The sequence below is a fragment of the Perissodus microlepis genome, chromosome 19 (assembly GCF_051167445.1).
Source record: "Perissodus microlepis isolate ML-2025 ecotype Zambia chromosome 19, ASM5116744v1, whole genome shotgun sequence".
Lineage (NCBI taxonomy): Eukaryota > Metazoa > Chordata > Actinopteri > Cichliformes > Cichlidae > Perissodus > Perissodus microlepis.
Genome location: NC_140479.1, coordinates 3693077 through 3704624, shown reverse-complemented (window position 1 = coordinate 3704624; position 11548 = coordinate 3693077). Strand labels below are relative to the sequence as shown.

At 37.8% G+C, this 11548-nt stretch overlaps 1 long non-coding RNA gene across 3 annotated transcripts in view; it reads right to left on the bottom strand.

Annotated features, from left to right (window-relative positions):
* Positions 1–9719: 9719 nt before the first annotated feature.
* Positions 9720–11548, bottom strand: part of LOC146365200 (uncharacterized) — a 105999-nt gene continuing 104170 nt past the window's right edge. For 2 of the 3 annotated variants that reach the window (XR_014798721.1, XR_014798720.1), the window contains 4 exons: positions 11011–11162; positions 10650–10758; positions 10423–10544; positions 9720–10280 (listed from right to left, as the gene is read on the bottom strand). This is a non-coding gene — a long non-coding RNA (uncharacterized LOC146365200). Of the gene's footprint in view, positions 10281–10422; positions 10545–10649; positions 10759–11010; positions 11168–11548 lie in introns of all 3 variants that reach the window. The other variant, XR_014798719.1, reaches the window with a different exon arrangement.

Genomic DNA, 11548 nt, shown 5'->3' with positions numbered 1-11548 from the left:
CTATTACATGCATTTGAATGGAGTTCTCGCCCGACGCAAAGTATAGGTTTTCATTTTGTGAATAACTTGAAAATCTTAGCTCAAACAGCTGCAAAACCTATTTCCCCAGCACGGAGATGCTGAATTCTATAAGGCAAAGCTGTAAATACGTATATCTGAGTCTTCTAACAAAAGTTATAGCTATGTTTATGAAGTTGTACAAAAACGCTTTATTTCGCTAAGACAGTGCGTTTCTCGCTATTTCATGCATTTGAATGGAGTTCTCGCCCGACACAAAGTATAGGTTTTCATTTTGTGAATAACTTGAAAATCTTAGCTCAAACAGCTGCAAAACCTATTTCCCCAGCACGGAGATGCTGAATTCTATAAGGCAAAGCCATATTTATGTGTGTCTGAGTCTTTTATCAAAAGTTATAGCTATGTTTATGAAGTTGTACAAAAACGCTTTATTTCGCTAAGACAGTGCGTTTCTCGCTATTTCATGCATTTGAATGGAGTTCTCGCCCAAAACAAAGTAACTTGAAAATCTTAGCTCAAACAGCTGCAAAACCTATTTCCCCAGCACGGAGATGCTGAATTCTATAATGCAAAGTATATTTATGTGTGTCTGAGTCTTCTATCAAAAGTTACAGCTATCTCCATGTAGTTGATGGAAAAACGCTTTATTTCGCCAAGACAGTGCGTTTCTCGCTATTTCATGCATTTGAATGGAGTTCTCGCCCGACACAAAGTATAGGTTTTCATTTTGTGAATAACTTGAAAATCTTAGCTCAAACAGCTGCAAAACCTATTTCCCCAGCACGGAGATGCTGAATTCTATAAGGCAAAGCCGTATTTATGTGTGTCTGAGTCTTCTATCAAAAGTTATAGCTATGTTTATGAAGTTGTACAAAAACGCTTTATTTCGCCAAGACAGTGCGTTTCTCGCTATTTCATGCATTTGAATGGAGTTCTCGCCCGACGCAAAGTATAGGTTTTCATTTTGTGAATAACTTGAAAATCTTAGCTCAAACAGCTGCAAAACCTATTTCCCCAGCACGGAGATGCTGAATTCTATAAGGCAAAGCTGTAAATACGTATATCTGAGTCTTCTAACAAAAGTTATAGCTATGTTTATGAAGTTGTACAAAAACGCTTTATTTCGCTAAGACAGTGCGTTTCTCGCTATTTCATGCATTTGAATGGAGTTCTCGCCCGACACAAAGTATAGGTTTTCATTTTGTGAATAACTTGAAAATCTTAGCTCACACAGCTGCAAAACCTATTTCCCCAGCACGGAGATGCTGAATTCTATAAGGCAAAGCTGTAAATACGTATATCTGAGTCTTCTAACAAAAGTTATAGCTATGTTTATGAAGTTGTACAAAAACGCTTTATTTCGCTAAGACAGTGCGTTTCTCGCTATTTCATGCATTTGAATGGAGTTCTCGCCCGACACAAAGTATAGGTTTTCATTTTGTGAATAACTTGAAAATCTTAGCTCAAACAGCTGCAAAACCTATTTCCCCAGCACGGAGATGCTGAATTCTATAAGGCAAAGCTGTAAATACGTATATCTGAGTCTTCTAACAAAAGTTATAGCTATGTTTATGAAGTTGTACAAAAACGCTTTATTTCGCTAAGACAGTGCGTTTCTCGCTATTTCATGCATTTGAATGGAGTTCTCGCCCGACACAAAGTATAGGTTTTCATTTTGTGAATAACTTGAAAATCTTAGCTCACACAGCTGCAAAACCTATTTCCCCAGCACGGAGATGCTGAATTCTATAAGGCAAAGCTGTAAATACGTATATCTGAGTCTTCTAACAAAAGTTATAGCTATGTTTATGAAGTTGTACAAAAACGCTTTATTTCGCTAAGACAGTGCGTTTCTCGCTATTTCATGCATTTGAATGGAGTTCTCGCCCGACACAAAGTATAGGTTTTCATTTTGTGAATAACTTGAAAATCTTAGCTCAAACAGCTGCAAAACCTATTTCCCCAGCACGGAGATGCTGAATTCTATAAGGCAAAGCTGTAAATACGTATATCTGAGTCTTCTATCAAAAGTTATAGCTATGTTTATGAAGTTGTACAAAAACGCTTTATTTCGCTAAGACAGTGCGTTTCTCGCTTTTTCATGCATTTGAATGGAGTTCTCGCCCGACACAAAGTATAGGTTTTCATTTTGTGAATAACTTGAAAATCTTAGCTCAAACAGCTGCAAAACCTATTTCCCCAGCACGGAGATGCTGAATTCTATAAGGCAAAGCTGTAAATACGTATATCTGAGTCTTCTAACAAAAGTTACAGCTATCTCCATGAAGTTGATGGAAAAACGCTTTATTTCACCACGTTAGTGCGTTTCTCGCTATTACATGCATTTGAATGGAGTTCTCGCACGAAACAAAGTATAGGTTTTCATTTTGTGAATAACGTGAAAGTCTTAAGTCAAACAGCTTTAAAACCTGTTTGCTCAACACGGGTATATTAAGTTCTATAAGATAAAGCCATAAATATGTGTGTCTGAGTCTTCTATCAACATTCACAGCTGTCTATATGAAGATGATGAGAAACGTTTTATTTCACCATATAGCTATGTTTAAGAAGTTGTACAAAAACGCTTTATTTCACCAAGTTAGTGCGTTTCTCGCTATTTCATGCATTTGAATGGAGTTCTCGCCCGACACAAAGTATAGGTTTTCATCTTGTGAATAATTTGAAAATCTTAGCTGAAACAGCTTTAAAACCTATTTCCCCAGCACGGAGATGCTGAATTCTATAAGGCAAAGCCATATTTATGTGTGTCTGAGTCTTCTATCAAAATTTACAGTTGTCTTTTTGAAGTTTATGAGAAACGCTTTATTTCACCACGTTAGTGCGTTTCTGACTGTTACATTCATTTGAATGGAGTTCTCGCACTAAACAAAGTATAGGTTTTCATCTTGTGAATAACTCGAAAATCTTAGCTCAAACAGCTTCAAAACCTGTTTGCTCAACACGGGGATATTGAATTCTATAAGATAAAGCCATAAATACATATAGCTGAGTCTTCTAGCAAAAGTTATAGCTATGTTTACGAAGTTGTACAAAAACGCTTTATTTCACCACGTTAGTGCGTTTCTCACTGTTACATGCATTTGAATGCAGTTCTCGCCCGACACAAAGTATAGGTTTTCATTCTGTGAATAACGTGAAAGTCTTAACTCAAACAGCTTTAAACCTGTTTGCTCAACACGGGTATATTGAGTTCTATAATATAAAGCCATATTTCTGTGTGTCTGAGTCTTCTATCAAAATTTACAGCTGTCTTTTTGAAGTTGACGAGAACCGCTTTATTTCGCAAAGACAGTGCGTTTCTCAGTTACATGCATTTGAATGGAGTTCTGCCCGACACAAAGTATAGGTTTTCATTTTTTGAATAACTTGAAAATCTTAGCTCAAACAGCTGCAAAACCTATTTCCCCAGCACAGATATGCTGAATTCTATAAGGCAAAGCCATATTTATGTGTGTCTGAGTCTTCTATCAAAATTTACAGCTGTCTTTATGAAATGGCGTTATTAGCACAAATCAGTCCCATAGATATGGGCCATCTCCTGCTAGATTGTTCAGAAGGTTGTTATCATCCATCCAGATGGAGGATCACTAACAGGAGCGTGGGAAGACTCCAGAATCCACTCTGGCTGGAATCCGGTGGATATGCAGTGTTTACAGGTACGACCGCTTAAACGGACAGCATTTATAGAATGACTATAAAAGTCAGCGAGTGTCAATAATGTTAATGTGGTTATGTTAGTAATACACCGAGTGCTAATATAACAGCTTTAAGATGCATTTGTAGATATTATTACGTGTTTTACCGTCTTTATGGTGCTAGCTTAAAGTTACGGTGTAAACGTTAGCTTATATTGTAGTAAAGCTGTTACTGTTTAAACGATGTTAGCGCAGAAATATTAGCTTCTGTCATGACTGATGAAGTTACTGGTTAATAAAGTTTCCAGTAAAGTGTTTAATCGCAGCCACAGATTGACAGCAAATATCTCGATTAGCTTCAGTACATCTGTAATAAATATGTGCAAGTTTCAGTGCTTCGTTTAAACTGTATGATACTTATACTGACCCAGGGTCAGTGTAAAATACAATCCTAGCTGTGTGAACAAAGCCTGGCTCCTTTAATCCTGCATGACAAACCTCAGGATGCAGGTTATTATTACTCTTTCCTGCTGGCACACCTGTCACACCTGAGAGTCAGCTAGAAACGTACAGTGACGTGGACATCATGCAAAGACTGCCAGACTCTGTAATACTGCAAATGATCAGTGACTCAAGTTAACACTAAACTTTAAACGGTACCTCTGTGTCTCTGTGTGCTGAACATTTAGGATTGAGTCAGGCTGCATTGACTGTGGGACTTTAATGTGTTAAAAGCAGGTTGAAGACGGCTCAGAAACATCTGAAGATTAAAATTTAGCATTATGGCTGCTGGTGGTTTGTAAAGCCTATACTCAGCTGTATTTTTGTTACTAATTTATGTTTGTTGTTGTTTAACACAGATTCCAGAAGAGCAAATATGCTTAATAGTTTAACTAGATTTCATTTGTCAGTGTGGGACTGCTGAGTCACCTGAAGAACTCATTTCATTCATTCTCCACGTGATGTTCATTTACAGAAATGTTTCACAGGAACTGATTCCTCCCAAAAGGGTGAACTAGTGTGTTTCCATAGATTATCTCTGTATGAATCTACTTCTTAAATGAAGGCAAGTGTTTGTCCTTTTTTGTTCCTCAGTTACAGTACGTGATATTAAGGGCAGGCGGTCAACACTGGGGGAAGACAAGAAGCAGACGTACTTCCAAGAGGGAGCTGCAGTGAGGACACAGCCAGGTCACTGAGGTCAGAGGTCAGAATCTGAAACAGCTCAGGTTTGTATTTTATGGGTTATAAAAAATCAAAATGTATTTATGAAGAAACCTTTAAATAATAGTCATAATTATGATTATTATAACAAATATCAAACATTTAAGTGGATTTTCTGTTACACATATTGTGTTAGCCCTGCGATAAACTGGCAGCCTGTCCTTTTCTCTGTCCTGTCTCAGCTGGGATAGGCTTCATCCTCCTGCAACCCTGAATTGGATACATTGTATTCCAATTATGTAATCTGATCATTTACAAACTCAAGGTATCTAATCAAAATGTAAGTAATAATTATAAAATGGGAAAGCAGAAATAAGTGTGACATAAATGTAAATGTGCTAGCTGACATAGAGGACAGCTACATGCAGTCTGAAAAACCTTTGTTGTCAAGTTTGCAGGTATATCAGCACAAGACATTCTTACACTGTAACTCAGTGAAGCATTATTGGTCCAGTCTGTTTGGATAAATATAGTAAGTTGATGTACGTCCATTTATTGACACATTTTCTTAAGTGCTTATCCAGTTCAGCATCACAGTGGAGCTGCAGCTGGATATGTTCACTAAATAAACCTTACAAAAGTTAACAATAAACCTGCATCCCTGTATGTTGTTGTCCACAGGATGAGAAAATCAAACTGGAAGACTGTGGAACATGTTAATAAATGTTTGTGTTTATCCCTGTGTCTTTCACAGGAGGCTCTGGAAGGTTTCCCTAATAGTTCCTGGTGAATCAAAGCAGAACCATAAAGGTTGCTGGATTGCATGATGGCCTTACCCCTGAGCAGTCATCCTGTTAAAGGAGGAACCAGTTAGAAGCTGTTTTCAAAGTAGCTGAGCAGATTTCATCTCAAGTAAGCGATTAACTGTTTGTTAATCTGTTCTGCCACTTAAAGAGCATTTAAGGACATCTTTTGAGTGTCCAGTTGAATTAATTCTACTGGCTCTCATGGTCATTTGTTATTATAGACATATTTTTCATGTTCATCCAGCTATTTAGTAAATTCTATCTATTTAGTAATATCTGTCAGCTATAAAATGTAATATAAATATAAAAATATCTAAATATCTCCTGCCCTTTATATTTTAATGATGTAAGTCTGTTATCGTGTTACATTAGCATTCCTCACATGTCAATGAGATGCTGTACAGTACAATCCTACTGACACAGCAGAGGGATAACGACGGCTATTCAACATTGTTACACGACACATTCGAGCTGCATGATGCAGACAAAGTGACTAAATCATCTTTTTTGTGGTTTATTGTCTTCAAACCAGCAGACAAAGCTGATGGCAGAAGATGTCGGAGAAGAACTTCAGGCCGTGGACTGAAAAGGTATTTTTTTCTTGTTATCAAAAGACATTTGGAGTGACGGCTTCTACAACTGGTTGTGCTAAAGTAAAGCTTACAGTCTAAGAAATCACAGTGTTGATATTCAGCACAAAGAGAAAAGCTCACTTGTTTGAATTTATTTACATCTTTTACAGCTTTGATATTGTTTAACACTAGATATCAGGTTTAATTTAAAGGTTTCTGTGTCCCAATGAGCCATTTACACTGACCAGTGTTTCACTTTAACTGTAACACATTCATTATTTAGTTCCAACATTTCTAAGAGAAATAACTGAATGTAAAAAATGGCAGCCCTCAGGCCAGGTTTAATTGATAGAGATATATGCATGCATTATGAAATTTATGTATCCCAGATAATTGTTATTCATCTAGTCATGGCATACCCACCCCTTCCTCCCAAGTTAACTGCAACCCAAAAGAACTAGTGGGACTATTTACACACTCACAACCAGTGTGGGGTAAAAAGAGCCACCAAAAAGCCACAGATGTGCTAGAAGAGTTAGAAACTCTACTTATGGAGAAACTTTCTAAGTCTAACAGGGGACAGGTACTTCTGCCCAAATAACATGATATAACCCCACATACAGCCCAGCCATAAAATGAACCAAGTCATTTAGTTAAAGACAGCATGGGACCAAATGCATGTAACCAGCCTGCACCAACCTGGCATTTCTTCCTCCTGAATTAAATGAATGAATGGATGAAAGTTAAATGACTACAAACGTAAAGCCACTAGTTCCCACACTGGAGCTCCCTGACACTGTGTGTTAACCGTATTTAGCTTGTATCAACAGTTGTAACAGGCTAAGCCACCTGAGACACTGCATTGAATGATTGTTCCTGTCTTAATGATTTCAGCTGACTGGTTTCAGCTCAGATGTTCTGCTTTTTCCTTTCAGTAGATCAAAGCAGCTCGTGCTCCTTCTGCTTCCAATTTAATGGCAAGAAGAAGAAGAAGAAGAAGAATGCTTCAGCGAAGTGGCGTTCATGGTCTCAGTGAACAGTCATGTTCACTGAGACCATGACAAACTGCATGTGGTTTTAAAAGCAACATGTCTGTTCACTACAACGATCGAGATGTGTAATATTAGTGCAGCTACGGTTTGTTCTTGAACATCAGTTCTGTTTTCTACTTTGATCACTTAGACCAAAAAAGTGTTGTTTTCAGATTCTTTCTTTTAAATCTATAAAGCACCTGTTCATTTTTTATTACAATTAGTTTCACATGAATGTTAGTGTTTCCTTTATAATCTTTTAATGCTTACACTACACTGTACATGTCTACATTAGAGACATTTCTGTTACCTGTTTCTGTTGACTCAGAGTTGTGAAATGTTCTTTTATTTCATACACAATATGAAGTTCATAATTTTCTTACAAATAAAACTCTAATGACAAACATGAACAGCTGTGCTTATTTCTGAGACATGAGTTTTTGAATGTGTTCATATTTAGACAGTGTGCATCTGTAGGCTGAAACTGTAATAGTGAACCTGAGGTGATGGTCAACAGAAGGCAAATATATATCAATATAAAACAATGTTGAAGTAATGTCTTTACCCTCTGCAGCGTGTGGACGCTGTGCACACAATCACCTTATTTACTGTAGTAAACATGCACCGCTAGCTCACGTGACTGACTGTCTCCATAGTTATATTGTATATTATTAGCTATGTAAACAGCTTCCAAAGATACCGCCATAGCTCTCTGCAGCTGTAACACTGTCACACTTTGCAAATCATTTCACGTTTTTGATAGTTATGAAGACAGAATATGTTTTTAAGGTCATGCTAGGCGGTTGCTATGGTGGTTGCTGTGGACTTGGGTGGACCGCGTCCGATTCCTGTTATTAGCTGTCCGCCGTAGGAAGGCTGCGTTCCATTTACAAGTAGTGACAGTCTGCCGTAACTCCAACTCAAACCCCGCTTTGTTCTTTAATTATAGGCCTTTTATAGCCGTTCATGACACGCACACACACACATAAAGCACTTTGCCTCACCATGAGAATGCAAGTTTACCTAACCTAACCTTTAAAGTATCTGATATAGGATAGAAAAATGAAGCAACCAGAGATTTAATGATGAAGACTCTGGGTTCTGTGGTGACCTGAATGACTCTTTGCATATAATTTATTGACGAGGAGTTTAGAATGCACTTCACATTTAGACTGTTGCTGTTTAATTTTTTACATTGTTGCCGTGTTATGTCATGAATAAGGTTCACCTGCTGGGGGTTTGATGGATCAGCTGGACAATACAGTCAAAGACAGACTTCATTCATCATATGCAAGAATCCTAGTTGGATTTTTGTTGTCACTCATGTTTTTGAACCAAATATTGAAAACAATTCTGACAGACTGGATACCTGGTCAGGTGTACATTACCTTGTACTCAAGCATCCCAGGACAGAGCCCTGGCCCACCATGAGTCTGGGTGGATACGTGGTTATAATATAAAAGGACCGATACTGAATATGAATATTTCATGAAAATTGAATTATAATACAAATTAGTAATAAGGGTTTCTCTGGGCCCTTATCTACCCCATACTCAAAGAGCTGCGGGCAGAGAGGGTGACAGGAGAGGATGGCACTGAAGAGAAGATGCTCGGTTTCTGGAGTCTCCTGGTCCTGTCAGTATTAGTAGGATGCATCTGCTGTCTTCTCGTGGATGCTCACCTACCTTGACTCGTTCCAGCCTGGTATGGATTTCCCAACACTGCGGACAGTGGCCCACGTCAGAGACGTTTAATATTGATTACATATGTCTGAATTGCTAACCGTAACCCTAACCCTAGCTCAACAGACCACAATGCTCTGGACTGTCAGTATTATTACACGCTGTGAACATAAGTAGCTTTGATCACAGTTTATGTTGTAAAGAGAAGGAATATTGAAAAAAAGATCAACATTGTGATATTATTTGTTCCAAACTGACCAGAAACATGCTTGTCAGACTCTCACAGCAAAGGATCAGACTCACTGTGCATGACGGCTCAGGCCAAAGATGTCTGTTAGATTGTCAGTTGTTTAGTGCTTCTGTACAGTTAGGGTCACCATCTCTATTTCAGAATAATTAATATGCGGAAAACACTAAAAGTTGATTGTCTTCCAATATTCTAACATAATTAAAAAACTGTACGTTTGTAAGTACATATTGTTACAGTCCTAATGCCAATATGATTCTTCATAACTCCTGCTTTGAAATACTGAACTTTAAAATTTACCTGATGAAAGATAATTTACAGTGGCACTCTGTCAGGATCATTCTGACTATAAGATCACTGTATTAATCTGAATCCTTCTGAAATGTGCTGTGAATGAATGCTGATGCAACTCACTGTGGGAAAGCTGTTAATAAAATGAATCTGTGACACATGCAACACATTCACAGAGGAAGAGGACACAAAGGGAGGACACGCAGAGGCTGTGTTAAAGTCAGAAATCCAAATCTTTAGTCAAAAACAGGCGGCGGTAACAAACAGGAAGACAAGCAGTCCATCAAACAGTCTACAGGGTCAAACATTCAGAGAATTCAAACAGCAGTAAAAAATAACTGGACACTGAAAAACTTAAAGCAATGTGTGACGCAATAAAAGGAAGCAGCGCAGTATATTCACTGAATTATCATCAATTACAAAAGAGAAAAAGAGAAAGGGAGAAAAACTATGATTTCTAAGAAAATAAACCTTGATGTAAACTATCACATAGTTTACATTCTGTAAACTATGTGAGTTTGGTGAACTTTGTTAGTAACAAATGAGGTAAAAACTCAAAACAGACAAAACACAGAAAGAGGCTCTCAGTATTCATTAATAATTAGAAAGCATCTAAACATTCTGGTTGTGGATTTTTACAGTCTTAGTTCCGCTCGCTGTCATCATTATAATCATCATGATCAATGGCGAGGTCCTGAGGTGGGCGGGACTGTCTCTGGTGATGTCACCATGAAGGAACAGCATCTGGCACGTGTTACTGAAACGTCCCAGTACACTGGTGTAGTTTCCTCTCCAGCTGTTTGACATTTGACACTTCAACATTAAGGGGAAGAAGAAGAAACAGTGTTAGGTCAGGTGACCACATGGTTTCTAAAGTAACTGACAGGAAGTAACCAGGCCGTTAGAAATGGATGGCATGTGTTTAGAGTTACTGGAGTTGGGTAACTCTACTTACCAAAAGCAGAAGCACACAGATGACAGATCAGATGCTGAATGTTGCAGGAACATGCTCATGTGTGGTGATCATTCAATGCTGCTCCGGCAGGTTAGACAGTCCAAGACTGATATACTGCCCATCTGAGAGTTTGAAAACACACATGCAAAGATTTATTTTGTATTACAGTCAAAGTTGGATGTTCATTTTTGTCCTTTAAAAATGTTTGTGTATTTGAAAGCACTAACATTTAAGGATGACTTGGATTGTCTCCTTTAAAGGGGAGACAAGTGTATCCACTGATCCACGTCACTTTACCTGGATGATGACTCCTCTCTCCCTCACTCAGAAACACTCCTAATATAACCAAGCAAATAAATAATATTGAAGATTTACTTACATCATTACAAAAACATCAAAAACATCTTCCTTTGATTCTATTTCTCCATTCCTGCTGAACATCAGGCAACAAATATCTCAATAAATCACAGTAAAATGTAAAGCACATATTTTCTCTGCTTTGTCTAACCTCTGCAGAGCCTCTGTCAAGAAAAACATATCTGTAAGCATAAAACAAATATACATTTCATAACACGTCACTGGACAAACCTCGCTCAGTTGATTTCCTCTGTGCAGTGCAGACGAGCATCAGTCAGCAAGTCAAGGTGGTGAGATGGACTGGTGCCCTTTGTGACTCTGCTGGTTCTTCTGAGGAAACACCACCGTCTCTCCACACCGTCACCATCTGTGAGCACAAACTGCTGCTCTGCCAGCATGTAGGAAATCACATATCACACACAAAGGGGTGAAGAAACATTAGAGCTCAACTATGGATACTTTAGATCTAAACAGATCAAACTAGCTCTTAGTTTCAACAATCAGTGAACAGACAAACAATGATACCATACTGATTCTGTATGAATACAATATGGTATTTTCAATACAGGTGTCAAATTAATTCATTAAAACTAATACAGATATATGTATATATATTTTTTTGATAAATTAGTTTGCTAAATTATAAGAATATTTTTTTTTTCATTTAACAATTGCAACTGAAAGAAATTAAATATTGAACAAAAATATATTGTCACATTCTGAGCATGCTCAGCATGCTGACAGACTTGAAGTTGCTACAGATTTTAAG